The sequence below is a fragment of the Dendrobates tinctorius genome, unplaced genomic scaffold (assembly GCF_039654945.1).
Source record: "Dendrobates tinctorius isolate UK_male_01 unplaced genomic scaffold, ASM3965494v1 ptg000131l, whole genome shotgun sequence".
NCBI classification, from domain to species: Eukaryota; Metazoa; Chordata; class Amphibia; order Anura; family Dendrobatidae; genus Dendrobates; species Dendrobates tinctorius.
Window position 1 is genome coordinate 4,779,744 of NW_027361799.1, and position 15,814 is coordinate 4,795,557.

Genomic DNA, 15,814 nt, shown 5'->3' on the forward strand with positions numbered 1-15,814 from the left:
TAAGCTCTACTAGGATTTCAAATATATATATTTTTTTTTTTGGGGGGTGTCCATTTAGACCTTCTGCTGTGAGGCCCAAGATTTCCATGCATGCCCCTGCTGCCAGTCACCTTTTCATGGATATCAGACCCCCTTAGGGCAAATCTAGTGCACAGGCTCATGAACTACAAATGGATCAAGCAATCCATATTATCTTCAACAGCCCCTAAAGTGCTGAAAGCAGAGTTTGTGCCTTGTGCCTGGGAAGACATTTCTAGCTATTCTATGGTAATGGAGTGATGAGTTGATGGAGTTACATAAAACACATTTTATAAGAAAAAAAAAAAAAAAAAACACACAAGCTTGTGAGCAGGGCATGAGTGAACTTTTGGCCATATGTAACTATTAAAGACTGCAATTTATTATACTGGGTCCTATATTTATGTTATAAGCTTGATTCATGTCACATAATACCACCAGTGAGCCAAGCTCATATCAAATCTGGCACCAAAGCAGAGCTGAAGACAAAGTTTATTAACAAATGCTCCCGTGTATCTCCATCTTGTGCTCATTTAACAGAACGCAAATGTTCAAAAAGGAAGACGCATTATTGGTCCCCAAGGAGAACGCACAGAGGATGCACATTACACTTAAATTAGTAGATATGAAAACAATTTTAACCTAGCTAATGTATAATAAAAATTGTATTGCGTTATCGTGTCAGCCAGAAAATCAATGTAAATACTTTTATATTCAAAAATGACAGAAGTTTTCTGGGGAGTGATGCTGGAGACGCCTGTGGGAAAACATTTCTCTGGACCAGGACAGTGTAGGACATTTAAGAGTCTTAATACTGAAAGATCATTATAAAGGAAGACAGAAAAATTTGGGATTTTACACTGATAAACCTGCTCAATTCATTAACATTAGGACTCAATTTAACACCTTGCTTCACTATATTGACACAGATTACAACTCAATTAAACTGACTACACAAGTTTCTGTTGTAAATGTGGCAATTTAATTTTCTACCTTCAATCTGATTGGCCATAATACCTGTATATATACAGGGCCACATAAGCCATGTTGTCAATTCACTTGCTTAAACTACTGGAAGTTTGCCCTCTGCTCCTTCCTATTTTGGCATTTGGACCTACTGATTTTCTGGAATAAAACTTATTCTTCAAATTCTACCCAACAGTGAAGATGGCTTCTGTTAACCGCAATCTCCTTGTATGAGACACATGCATCAAGCTTCATGACAAGCCATCTGTACATCTGCGCAAATATTGGAAGACATCTGTCCAGAGGAAAGAGGTACACAATGCTCTAGTAGTCAGTATGTAGAGCGAGGGTGGGGTGATGCAGAGCAGGCAGAGATGACGACTCAAGCAGGGGACAGCGTTTCTTGGCCAGTTGGCAGTCTGCAGCACATGGTCGAGTTCATGCTACAGTGCCTGAGAAACAACCGCCGCATCACCCACCTTCTCAACACAGCTGATTATTGGGTGTACACCCTCCTAGATCCTCACTACCGGGACAACTTACAAAGCTTCATAACACCGTTGAACCGGGAGCGTAAAATGCGGGAGTACCAAGACACACTGGTGCATTCCATCATGTTCTCCATTCCACCCGAGAGCAGTGCTGCTAGCGCTTTACAAAAGCAGCTCAGTGCATCTAGGCAGTGGAGGAAGCTCTCCACAAAGAGGGAGCAGAAGCAGTGCTACAGCACAAGGCAAGACCAGTATGGCCAAAATGTGGCAAAGTTTTTTGTGTCCGACACAAATGTCTACACCATCACAGACGGCTCCAGCTAGCAGGAGGCAACGTTTCTGTCAGATGGTGACAGACTACATGTCTTGCCCTCTCAGTGTTCTCTCACACAGCTCTACCCCCTTCAAATTTTGGGTCTCTAAGCTGGATACATGGCCAGAGCTTAGCCAGTATGCATTGGAGGTGCTAGCTTGCCCTGCTGCTAGTGTGTTATTGAAACGAGTCTTTAGTGCCGCAGGCGGTGTACTAACAGACCGTCGCATGTGACTATCCTCCGATAACATTGACAGGCTTACTTTTCTGAAAATGAACAAGGCCTGGATCTCACCGGAATTTGCCAGTCCTCTTCCAGATTAAATGATTGTTGGCAACAGTATCCAGGTCTCCTGTTGTGTTAATGTTTCTACCACCTTAACTGTAATCTCTGGGCTCCAACACCGCCAGTTGCTGCTCAGAAGTGCCGTCTGCACAGAGAAAAACACTAGCTCCTGTGTTATTGGGGTTCAGTAACGTAAGCTGATCCCCTGCTGTGTGTCCGGTAATTTCGCCTGCTCCGTCCACATTCACACTACTACAGATTTTAAACTTGCTCCAATTAGGACTCTGCCTCCACTCTGTTTGAACTGTAATCCCTGGGCTCCAACACCGCCAGTTGCTGCTCAGAAGAGTCTTTGGCACGGGTACTCCCTCCTGCCCAGCCTGGTTCCAGCACGCCAGCTGTTTCCAGGTAGTGTCAACGTCACTTTGCCTCCAATACGTTGTCCTGTCGTGTTGCGGTCGGGTTAGCTGACTATGGTGCTTGCAATTTAGGTGCTTCCTATGTGGGCTGCGGGATCTGACAATGAAGGCTGGTTCCGCAGTGCCAATAGGACAAGCTCCCCCTCTAGGACTGTGTGTTTCGGTAACTCCAGCCGGCTCTCGGCCTTGCAACTTTTTTTTTTCCATGTGTACCTTCTGCTGTCTGTCTGAGTTCCAGTACCATTAGCTGGTTCTTTGGAATTCCATTTTGAATATGTCCCCCTGGGTTCCAGTAACGTCAGCTGGTTCCAGGCAGAGCCTTTGGCTTAGGTGCCTCCTTCTCGGTATCCGAGTTCCACCAACGTCTGCTGGTCCTTGATAGTGCTTTCTGGCACAGGCACCTCCTGCTTAGTAACCGGGTTCCAGTACCATCAGCTGGTCCTCGGTAGTTCCTTTGGCTCTTGCACCTTCGGCTACCAATCCAGGTTCCAGTACCGTCAGCTGGTTCTCAGCAGTTCCTCAGCCTTCTTGTACCTTCTGCTACATTTCCAAGTTCAAGCTTTTTGAAATGGTTTTTGGTAAACTCTGGATCTCCCGGACGATGACCCTAAAGACGACAACCCTGAAGACGACCCCGAAGAAAACGACGACCCCGAAAACGACGACCCTGAAGACCACCACGAAAAAACCCTGAAGATGTCCAAGAGGACAAAGAACAAGAAGACAACCATCAATATACAGAAGAACAAGAGACAGAAGACCAAGAAGCAGAAGAACAAGAAGCTGCAGAACAAAAAGCAGAAGAACATTAAGCATAAGACTAAAAATCAGAGCAAAAGATTATCTGAATTATAAGCAGAAGAAAACTAAGCAGTGTATGGGGGTGAGTCCGTTCCTCCTCATGGTGCCCCTGGAAAATAACTGCTGCTGCAGGCCAAACTGAACACGGACAAATCCTGTTGTAAATCTTTTGTGACAGGCAGAACGGAAGGTGTAATCTTTAAACTTTTATAGATAACTACAGGAATGCCTGTTACAAAAACAATATGATGAAGATGAAGTATATGAAGATGAAGAAGTAGAATATGAAGAATAATAGTTGAATAAGAATCTGAAGAATGTAAAAAAAAAATAATAGGAAGAAGGTGAAGATGAATAAGGTGAAGAATAAGTTGATGAAAAAGATGCTGCTGCTGCTGAGGATCATGAAGGAGAAAGTGTGGGAGAGTAAAAAAGAAGGTGAAGAGCATGGAAGCAGTGAAACATGCGTATCTGACAAAATATAAAAAAAGATTAACATAGTCAATATCTTTCTAACTACGAACGTCTTAAAAAAAAAAAATAAATAATAATTAATTCCTATGCGCATTCTCATGGCCCAACGAGCTGTGTGAAAATTCAAGAGAATGCTTTCAAAATTGTATCACGATGGTACACTACACCAGTGCAGTCCTGCGTTTGGCAGTCTGAAGCGCAGGACAGTTGTTGGCGCTGTGAGGTAAGGGAGAGTTCTTACATATTTGGTGGACATGTCCTGCCATCCAACCTTTCTGGACGTTAACAGAGAAACTTGTTACTGACATAAGAGGTCTCGGTGTCGCTAACGCCGGAAACAGCTTTACTAAACCTCCCTTTCAGTTCCAAGCAGAAGGGGACTTCCATACTAATTCTTATTATTGCTGCGGCCAAACTTTTAATCCCCACTTATTGGGGTTCAATCCAGACTCCTACTCTCCACCAACTGCTCTCAAAGGTAGACCTATTGTTTCATATGACCGAAGTTGTTTCCTTGGTGAATCATTCACAGCGCTCCTTCGAAGAAAACTGGCGCTTATGGATCAAATATAGATCCTCCTTCAATCCATGAGCCACACAAAACTCAGCCTGTGATATTGTCTGACCCCCCCATATCCTCTTACTGCTTCCTCTACTCCCTCTCTAATTATTTCTCTTTCCTTTCTTTGTCCTTTTTTCTTTTGCTGCAAAAAAAAAAAAATATATATAATATAATATATATATTATCTGTTACTGGTATTACACAGTCTGTACACTTGTGTATGAAAACTGAATACTTCTTGATCGGTGTTGTTATACTTTTAAGCTATCAATAAAAAGATCATTGACAAAATAATAAGTAATTCCTGCTATTCCATTTGATTGGGCTAAACCTCTATGCCTTTAATGTCTCCTCCACCTCCCCCAATACTTTCTTCATTATTCTTAGTTTCCCTTCATGTAGAATTAACCTACAAAGAAAGTAAGGGTTTATTTTCATTCCGATATTTGTGTCCCATTGACTTGCATTGGTTTCCGATATCAGAATTGGCAATATCGGATATTTTTGGAGTATTGGTCCGATCCGATCCGATATCGCAAGGTATCGCCCAACACTAATAAAGAAAGAGTTAACAGATTGGAGCCAGGGGGCCTCTTATATTGTAACTTGCAGGAACAGAACCAGGCTTAGGGTTCAGAATCGGGTTAAAAAGGAACAAACTAATTGGTTGAGTATGGGTATAAAAGTTAACCACAAATGTGGACATGGCTCATATTGAAAATTTCATAAGATGGACCGTGTCATCTATATGGGGGCCATTAGTCATACAGCCTCAGAATTCATATCATGCTAAACAATTTGTTGTTTTGTCCATGTATTATATAGGCAAGACAATACGGCCTTTATATATAAGATTCAGAGAACATTACAAATCCATAACTACAGGCAAAGGCGTGCCCCGGTTAATCAACCGTATTAGAGAGAGACATGGTGGGACCCCAATTTGTTATTGTTTGCTGGCCTGGAAAAGGTTGTTTTGCCTCCACAGGGAGGTAGTGTACATAAACTTTTACATACACTCACTGGCCACTTTATTAGGTACACCTGTCCAACTGTGTGTTAAGACTTAATTTCTAATCAGCCAATCACATGGCGGCAACTCAGTGCATTTAGGCATGTAGATATGGTCAAGACAATCTCCTGCAGTTCAAACCGAGCATCAGTATGGGGAAGAAAGGCGATTTGAGTGCCTTTGAACGTGGCATGATTGTTGGTGCCAGAAGGGCTGGTCTGAGTATTTCAGAAACTGCTGATCTACTGGGATTTTCACGCACAACCATCTCTAGGGTTTACAGAGAATGGTCCGAAAAAGAAAAAAAATCCAGTGAGCGGCAGTTCTGTGGCCGGAAATGCCTTGTTGATGCCAGAGGTCAGAGGAGAATGGGCATACTGGTTCGAGCTGATAGAAAGGCAACAGTGACTCAAATTGCCACCCGTTACAACCAAGGTAGGCAGAAGAGCATCTCTGAACGCACAGTGCATCGAACTTTGAGGCAGATGGGCTACAGCAGCAGAAGACCACACTGGGTACCACTCCTCTCAGCTAAGAACAGGCATCTGATGGCTACTTTCAGCAGGATAATGCGCCATGTCATAAAGCTCGAATCATCTCAGATTGGTTTCTTGAACATGACAATGAGTTCACTGTACTCAAATGGCCTCCTCAGTCACCAGATCTCAATCCAATAGAGCATCTTTGGGATGTGGTGGAACGGGAGATTCGCATCAGGGATGTGCAGCCAACAAATCTGCGCCAACTGTGTGATGCCATCATGTCAATATGGTCCAAAATCTCTGAGGAATGCTTCCAGCACCTTGTTGAATCTCTGCCACGAAGAATTGAGGCAGATCTGAAGGCAAAAGGGGGTCCAACCCGTTACTAGCATGGTGTACCTAATAAAGTGGCCAGTGAGTGTAGATGGGAAGTGAGGTGGATTTTGCGTGCCAGCACTATGGGACCTATTGGCTTCAATTATATGGTGGATATGTCAATCTTTTTATAGTCTTATACATAGTGGAGGCGTTGCATGCATCTTCCATGTGGAAATTGAAAAAAGTCAACAGTAAAAGATATTTGAAAAAACTGTTTGCTTGGAAATGAAAGTTTTGGGAAAAAAATTTGAAAGAAAAATCCTTAAGCATAAGTTTTTTTTTATATCATTTGATTTCTGTGCAATGGTTCTCCCACTCAGGTGCAGATATTTGTATGTTCATATGCTTGTTATATATTGTTTTTAATCAATTTGTATGTATTTCATGATATTGTGGATGCAGGTTTGCAAGGAGGAGTTTGTGATGGGGTATTTCAGCTCATCGCATCCTTTCATTCACTGACCCGTAGAAGCGCTATTGAGCGCAAAAAAGCCATTGTCAGCACTCGCATACTCCTATCCTCACTCTCCTGGTCATGATGTTTTAACAGTTGCCAATAAAGAGTGGAATTTTTGCACAAGACCGGTGATCTGCCTTTACCTGCAATTGTTTTTATATTTGTGTATCCATAAAAGATTTATCATTTGAAAGGGAACCTGTCACCTCCATTTTCTACCACAAGCTGCGGCCACCGCCTTTAGGGGTTTATCTACAGCATTCTGTAATGCTATATGCCAGCATTCTAGAATGCTGTAGATAAGCACCGAAAGCCAGTGGCGGCAGCTTATAGCGGCAAAATGAGGTGACAGGTTCCCTTTTACTCCACAGTGCTTTACATACAACACTGTCCCCATTGGGGCTCACAATCTAAACATCCTATTAGTAGGCCTTTGGAGTGCGATAGGAAACCCACACAAACACTGAGAGAACATATAAGCTCTTTACAAGTGTAATCCTCTGTGGGATTTGAACCCCAGACCCCAGTGCTACAAAGTTGTTGCGCTGACTACTGAGCCACTATATACAGTGCTAACCACAGAGCCATGGTGCTGCCATAATAGCTATGCAGTAATATTTTTGCTGGCAGCATTGTGTATTAGCTCTTTTTATGCACATCATATGCACTAAACATCTGTTTTTAATTGATTTATTGGAGGATTTAATATTGGTATCCTATCCTTATAATAGGCCATCAATATTGACATCAGCATTGATCAGTTGACCTAAGGAGTTGTAGCGCTTCATGGAATAAGGACTGCTATTTTACCATACTTATACACTATGTTCCAATGTATATATTTAAAGGGATCTCTCGTCTCAGTCTGTCTCCCCCTAATCTGCACAGCAATCCCCCTTCTTACAAGGAGAAGCAGGTCTGTGACTTGCTTGGGTAGGGGGGGGGTCTGTCTCTTTCCAGCAACACCACCACCAGTCAGGAGACATGACTCTGGAGTCCATCATGGCGTGCTGCCTTAGTGAGGAGGCAAAGGAAGCTTGGTGGATCAACGATGAGATCGAGAGGCAGCTCCGCCGAGACAAGAGGGATGACCGCCGGGAGCTGAAGCTGCTGCTGGGCACTAGGGAAAGGTTAAAAAGTGCATATATATAGCGCATCGTGATTACTCGCTATCCCGCCCCTGAACAGTAGCTCCGCCCCCCCATTACCACACACAATCCCGCCCCCCACCACCACACATAATCCTGCCCCCCCCACCACATTACCACACAATCCCGCCCCCCCACCACATTACCAAACAGTGTGGTGGGGGGGCAGGATTATGTGGTGTGGGGCAGGATTGTGTGTGGTAATGGGGTGGGGGGCAGGATTACCACACAATCCTGCTCCCCCACCACATTACCACATGAGGCAGCGTCCCCCCACATTACCACATGCAGCACTTCCTTTCTATGTAATTCAACCACTTCAGCCAAGGTAAACGTACATTTAATTGCATCCGCATTCTCCCAAGCAAAATGAGCCAAGAAGAGTCGCCAGATCCATCTCACAGGCCGCAGGAAAATCCAGAAAACAATGCAGTAGCTGCTCGACAACAACACTATCGACAAAATCGTAGGATTGGTTATCAACAACGAACACCTGAGCAGATTGATAAGGACAGAGATATCACAAGGTTTATATCAACCGAGTGACAGAAAGAAGGGAAGCTGATGTATATAACCAGCGTCAACGAAGGAATTTGACACCTGCGGAAGTTGAAAACAACAATGCCCGTCAACGTAAAATGCCACCACCTTCGAGGTATGCAGCAAGAAATCCAGAGAATAAACCCAGTGAACACCATGTGCGAAAGCGAGTCATTATGTGTAGTGATTGCGGTGCATCGCACTTTTGGAAAGAAAAATTACACAGGGCCAAGTTTGCGTCGTGCTGCAGAAGTGGTACCATACACTTACGTGAAATAACTTAACCCCTTCGCACCTGTGCCTGTTTTTGCCTTCGTGACCAAGCCAATTTTTTCAATTCTGACCAGTGTCACTTTATGAGGTCATAACTCTAGAACGCTTCAACGGATCCTACTGATTCTGACATTGTTTTCTCATGACATATTGTACTTCATGATGGTGGTAAAAAATTTTAGATATGACCTGCGCTTATTTGTTAAAAAAAAAAAAAAAAATTAGGCGAAAATTTTGCAATTTTTAAACTTTTAATTTTATGCCCTTAAATCAGAGCATGATATCGCACAAAATAGTTAATAAATAACATTTCCCACATGTCTACTTTACATCAGTACAATTTTGGAAACAAATTTTTTTTTTTTTTTTTTTTTTTTGGAAGTTAAGGGTAAAAAGTTGACCAATGATTTCTCATTTTTACAACAAAATTTGCAACATCATTTTTTTTAGGGACCACCTCACATTTGAAGTGAGTTTGGGAGGTCAAACTGACAGAAAATACCCAAAAGTGACACCATTCTAAAAACTGCACCTCTCAATGTACTCAAAACCACATTCAAGAAGTTTATTAACCCTTCAGGTGCTTCACATGAATGAATGGAATATGGAAGGAAAAAAATAAACATGTGACGCTGACGTCTTGATGACGTTGGGGGTCCCAGCATGCATTGTGCACCGGGATCCCCGCATTATAAGGTATGTGGGGGTCCGGGGGGGGGGCCCAAAACCCAGCAAGCGCCAACGTTTATCTACAGTGGGCGGTCGGGAAGCGGTTAATATCCTCAGCAGTTTGAAGCATGGTTAGCTGAAGATACGAACGAGGCAAAAAATTTTAGAAAGAGCATCAGAAAGTACAACAGTGCTTTTGCATCCTTTGGATTTCAGTCAATGAAATTTTCCGGAGGCCCACCCGTTTGTCATTCACGGACAAGTGTACCCATTGTACATCAACTTCTCTAAGGTAAAAGACCTGAATACAATTAAACGTACATTTTTAATTCATTCCTACTCTTTAATAATTAAAAATAAATTTGTGCTTTCTTTAGATCTGATACTCCTTCATATTCACAACTCTACATATTGGATCCTGAGTATGCAAACATTCAACGATTAAATAACAAGCAAAATGAAGGCTGCAAGAGGGACATAAAGAATACTATTGACTGTTTACTCAGAGATATCAACCCATTTGCTCAGGCTTTCAAGATGAAGGATTTGATTGATCAGCGTGGCTACGACCAGCATAAAATCAAAATGATTATATCCAAGGATAGACAACACAACCCTCGCCGATACAACTTGCCGACAGCCAATTAAGTTGCAGCTGTGTTTGTCTCCGATGGGAGCCACCGATCAAAAGAGAATGTCGTTCATCCCATTGGGCAGCGAGGACTGCAGAATATTGTGTACCATAGCCCAAACTGTGATCCAATGGTGTATCCACTCTTCTTTCCACATGGTGAACACAGCTGGCAACTTGGAATACGGAAGCAAGGGAGAACTGCAAAAAGGACAAAAAGGAAAAGTCATGAAATGGAGGAAGGTGACAATGAAGAACAGGAAGATATCAGTCACGATGCAGGGGAACAAGAAAAAAAAAAACAAAAACACAAATGTGTTGAGGGAATTCTATGCGTACCGCCTTCAGGATCGAAAATCATTCAACCCGCTGTTACATTCTGGCAAGCTGACAATACATAATTGATGCCTAAACATTGAAGCGCAGTGAATGGACAGGAACAGACAAAACCAAAAGAAACTCAGTAGAATTATATGTCGGGCTTATGGATCATATCAACAGTAGGGCTGAACAACAAGATCTGAGACCAGGTCACATCTTCATACTTCCCTCTTTTACCAGTGGAAAACGTGCCATGACACAGAATTACCAAGATGCGATGACTTTGGTAGCAAAATTTGGAAAGCCAGATTTATTTATTATGTTCATTTGCAACCCAAAGAGGGAAGAAATTCAGTCCGGCCTTTTACAACATGAAACAGCAATAGACTGCCCAGATTTGGTATCTACCATATTCCACTTAAAGCTACAACAGTTACTAAAACGATTTGAATGCAAAAAAAGTGGAGTGATGGGACAAGTAAAGGCATACACCTACATCATTGAATTTCAAAAAAGAGGTATTACATACATTCATCTGAATGTTCGTAACATCAAGTATTAACGAAAGAACCTCAGTCTGCCGAGAGCTTCAGGATACTAAACTTATCATATGGGATGAAATTTCAATGTCTCACGTTCATCTTTTCAATGCCGTTGACAGAAGCTTACATATTCTTCTTCACAATGAAGAACCTTTTGGTGGGATCCTGATTGTTGCTGGAGGAGATTTTTGTCAGCAAGCTCCAGTTGTACTTCATGGATATCACGTTAGTATTGTAGAGGCGCGTGTCAAGAGCAGTCCAGTCTGGAAATCCTTCAAGGAACTGAAATTAATCAGGAACATGCGAGTCAATCCTGATGACGTTGAATTTTGTGAGTGGCTCCTAACTGTTGGATCAGGAGTTGAAGTTGGGAATCTGGTGGATTTTGTGAAGCTGAGCAAAGACATTCTGACTCATGACGTCGTGACGAGCATATTTGGGAATGACCTGAACTCTCACTCCTGCTGATCTTGCTTCCAGAGCAGTACTATGCCCTAAAAACTGACACGCTGACAATCAATGAACAAGTGTTGAACATGCTTAGAGGTCAGACTAAATCATACTTCAGTGTCGACAATATTTCATCCTGTGAGACAGAAGAGCTCAGTACCCCATAAAATTTGTACATTCCCTAACTCTTATGGGCCTCCCTCCTCATATGCTGAACCTTAAGAAAGGCTGCTGTGTCATGCTACTCCGCAATCTAAATCAAAAGAAAGGACTGTGCAATGGTACTCGATTAATTGTAGAAACTCTTGGCACAAATCTCAACGACTGCAGTATTTTTTTCTGGGGAGCGTCATGGTCAAAAAGGTTCTCATTCCAAGAATACCATTGGACACCAGCGAATTGCGATATCCCGTTTAAGTTAACAAGAAGACAATTCCCACTTTGTCTGGCTTATTCAATGACAATTACAAAGTCGCAAGGACAAACATTCGATAAGATTGGCGTTCTCCTACCTGATCCTGTATTCACACATGGTCAATTACACAATGCATTCTCTAGAGTAACAAGTTGTAAAGGTCTTTCAGTTCAAATTGTACCTGGTAGAAGTCAAAGAAAGATCTTTGAAAATGATGAAAAGGACTATACATTTAATTGTGTTTACAGAGAAATTTTAACTTAATTTATGTTTCGTTATGAAATTTGTTTAGATGCTGGAATGAATAAAAAACGCACATCTTACTGAATCCAGTTTATTTTTGATTTTCCACTGTGAATAAAATGTATCCGTATTATTCAGGTTTTTAATGATTATTGTTATTAACTTCATTTTAATTTGATTTACCACCTGCGTAAGCGCTATTGAATGTTGTCATTTATTTTAGTTTAATCACCCGCAGCTTGAGATAGCAATGAGCGTGCTGAGCGTTAGCTGGCTGGGAACAGCTAGTCAAGCATATGAGGATTATCCATGGATCTGGCTACTCTGATGAAGATAAGAGGGCCTTCACTAAAGGGCCTGTCACACTATGCTATATCGCTAGCAATATCGCTATAACGTCACTGGTTTTTGTGACGTTCTAGAGATATTGCTAGCGATATTGCTATGTCTGATACTTACCTCCGACGGCTCCCCCGCTGGTTATTGCTGATCGCGCGAGAACGTCCTGGGCTGTTTCTCGTCGTCTGCTTCCTTCTGTGGAGACGAGCGATGCGTGGACGCGGGCGGGAGGACATCAGGATCGCCTCGTCTGACAGGTATGTAGCGACCCCCGACCCCTGCTATGTCGCTGGTGAGATCTGCCTGTGTGGCAGCTCACCAGCGACCACTTAGCAATGCACCAGCGATCCTGACCGCGTCATATCGCTGGTCGGGATCGCTGGTGCATCGCTAAGTGTGACAATACCTTTTGCTTATGATTCGGGCAATGTAGACACTTAAAAATCCATACAAGTATGACCAAAACAAGGGCCATGCACTGTTAATTCGGGAAGTTGATATAGAGAAGGTGTGCTCATGCGAGAACTCTTATGTAGATGCAATATAATATTTATGGAATGACCCTGGCATACAAGAATGCTATGATAGGAGATGGGAATATAAGCTGTCTCATTCCACAAAATATTATCTAAATGACCTGGACCGTATTACAGATCATGGATATCTACCGTCTCCACAAGATGTGCCCACAACAGGAATCATCGAATATCCATTTGATTTTTTAAGTGTCGTCTTCAGAATGGTGGACATAGGAGGGCAGCAATGAGAAGGGAGGAAGTGGATACACCTCCATAATGTTCCTTGTAGCTCTTAGTGAATATGATCAGGTGCTCATGGAGTTTGATGAGAACCGGATGGAAGAGCGCCAAGCACCATTTTGGATGATTATCACATATGCATGGTTTCAGAATTCTTCACTCATCCTATCCTTATAATAGGCAATCAATATTGACATCAGCACTGATCAGTTGACTCAAGGAGTTGTAGTGCCTCATGGAATAAGGACTGCTATTTTACCATACTTAGGCTGGTTTCACATTTGCGTTTAGCGCTGGAAAAAAACTCATACGTGCGCATGCGTTTTTTGCCCTATATTTAACATGGGTGCGCATACCTGCGCGCTGGCATGCGCACGTATGCGATTTTCATGCGCTGCGTTTTTTTGGGGTGTGCGTTGGTATTTTCCAGACGCAGCATGTTGCATTTTTTGGCCCTGCAAAAAAGCGCATGCGCACGTATGCGCACGTTTTGCGCTAAAAATGGCCATTATAGCCTATAGGTGCGCATTGGCATGCTTATGTATGCGTTTTTTTGCACATGCGTTTTTTTTTGTTAACCATGGAATTTAGGGGTTTGGGTTAGAGTTAGGGTTAGTTAAAGGGGTTTAGGGTTAGGGTCAGGGTCAGGGTTAGGGTTGGGGTTAGGGTTAAGTATGGTTTGGTTAAGGGTTAGGGTCAGGGTTAGGGTTAGAATTAGGGTCAGGGTTAGGGTTAAGTATGGTTTGGTTAAGGGTTAGGGTCAGGGTCAGGGTTAGGGTTAGTTAGGGTTTGGGTTAGGGTTAAGTATGGTTTGGTTAAGGGTTAGGGTCAGGGTTAGGGTTAGGGTTAGTTAGGGTTTAGGGTTTGGGTTAGGGTTAAGTATGGTTTGGTTAAGGGTTAGGGTCAGGGTTAGGGTTAAGTATGGTTTGGTTAAGGGTTAGGGTCAGGGTTAGGGTTAGTGTGAGGGGCCACCTAATGTTGGAAAAAACGCAAACGCGGTAAAAACGCACTAAAAACGCATACAAACGCATAAAAACGCTGCGTTTTTTTCATGCATGCTCAAAAATGCTTGAAAAAAACGCAGCAGTTGTATGCTTTTGTATGCGTTTTTTCAATGCTTTTTTTGCGGGAAAAACGCGCTGCAAAAAAAAGCAAGTGTGAAACTAGCCTTATACACTATGTTCCAATGTGTTTATTTAAAGGCAGTCTGCAGGATTTAACCCGTCCAAGCCTTATATATGTGCATGTAGCTCTTTTAAAGACAAACTCATTAAATACCTTTGTATGGTCAGTCCCTTTCTCCCTTTATTCAGTAATCAGCATTTCATTTGATATATAAATTATGCCTAACGACTGTGGTGGATCTTAACCTTCTATCACTCCAGCTCTATTTCCCGCAGAGTGCTACCTGCTTTTGCTTCACTGACAGCCTCTATGATGTGTTTCCTTCTGGAAAAGAGAGCTGCAAAATCGATCAGGAAGAGATGGCACCGAGCGGGTATAGAGCTGGAGCAACAGATCTACTCCCTCATTTGAATATGTATGCAAACCGATTTCTGATGAATAGACTGAACGTCTAAAAATATTGCTGGAATGGTCTTTGAAAGCGCTATATGGGCATATACACATAGATCCAGCCTCAATCATTCTCGAGCAGTGTTATTTTTCCATTGCTGCAAGTACCACATTTGCCAGATCACGGCAAAACTGCAAGTGTCACACATGTCTGCAAGTCCCAAAGGGAATGAATGAGGCCAAATGCAGTGTTTGCCATAAGTGATCCATTATGTGGCAGATGTGGAAAAACTACTGGATCTGCCACAAATGCCAAAAATTGTTGATTTGACAGAAGCCCAACTCACTGATGACAGGGTCTGCATTACTCACACTCACCAATGGGGGAGGCAGCACTAAGTGCCTAGGGCAGCATAAACTCTAAATACGGCCCTGGCAGGAAGATGTGTTTAAGTGTAAATCAATATATTCACTTTGTTCTATGTTTAGTTGCTAAGCAAATTCTCACACAATTTTTATTTAATAACTATTCGAAACATACTTCAAGTTTATCCGACCAACTCAGCTGAAGAATTCAAAGATGGTTAACCATTTTTTTGGGGGGACAATAAAAGGACAACCCATTACACATTCTGGGAAGGACTTGGAAAAGCTCCATGAGAAGTGAGTGAACAGTAGGAAACGTTGAAAAGACATGTCCAGCTTCTAGGTGCAGTTGCTAATTTATTGCTGTTTCAATACATATTCCAGTATACCACAGCAAACAGACCCCTCTTGCCAGCCTGTGTGTTTTGACTCTTATGAAGTCTTAAGCTCCCATCACACCACGATCTTGCTAGCGAGATCACTGCTGAGTCACAAGTTTTGTGACGCAACAGCGATCTCACCTACGAGATCGCTGTGTGTGACACTTACCAGCAACCGTCCCCCCTGCCAGTTATCGCTGATCATCCTGGAATGGCCAGGACATTTTTTGATCGCTGGTCTCCCGCTGGCCAGCATGCTGCGTGTGACAGGCAGTAGACCAGTGATCAGCGAGCAGGTGCTGGTAACTAAGGTAAACAGAGGGTTTCTAAGTGCCGCGCACCGCTTAGAAATCCGATGTGTACCTTGGTTACAAGCTCCCTGCACCAGCGCGCTGGTAACTATGGTATACAGTGGGTAACTAAGTGACGTGCGTCGCTTCTTACCCCCGTGTTGCTGGTGCTGATCGCTGGTTTAGCTGCCCGTTTGGCAGCTCACCAGCAATCATGTAGCGACACACCAGCGATCTTGACAAGGTCATATTGTTGTTGGGATTGCTAGTGCATC

The 15,814-nt window shown here is 42.8% G+C and overlaps 1 long non-coding RNA gene and 1 pseudogene across 1 annotated transcript in view; one reads left to right on the forward strand and one right to left on the reverse strand.

The window, feature by feature from the left end:
* Nucleotides 1-15,814, reverse strand: part of LOC141047991 (uncharacterized) — a 224,899-nt gene that overhangs the window by 25,207 nt on the left and 183,878 nt on the right. The window lies entirely within an intron of this gene.
* On the forward strand, nt 7,644-13,195 carry LOC141047989 (guanine nucleotide-binding protein G(q) subunit alpha-like; annotated as a pseudogene).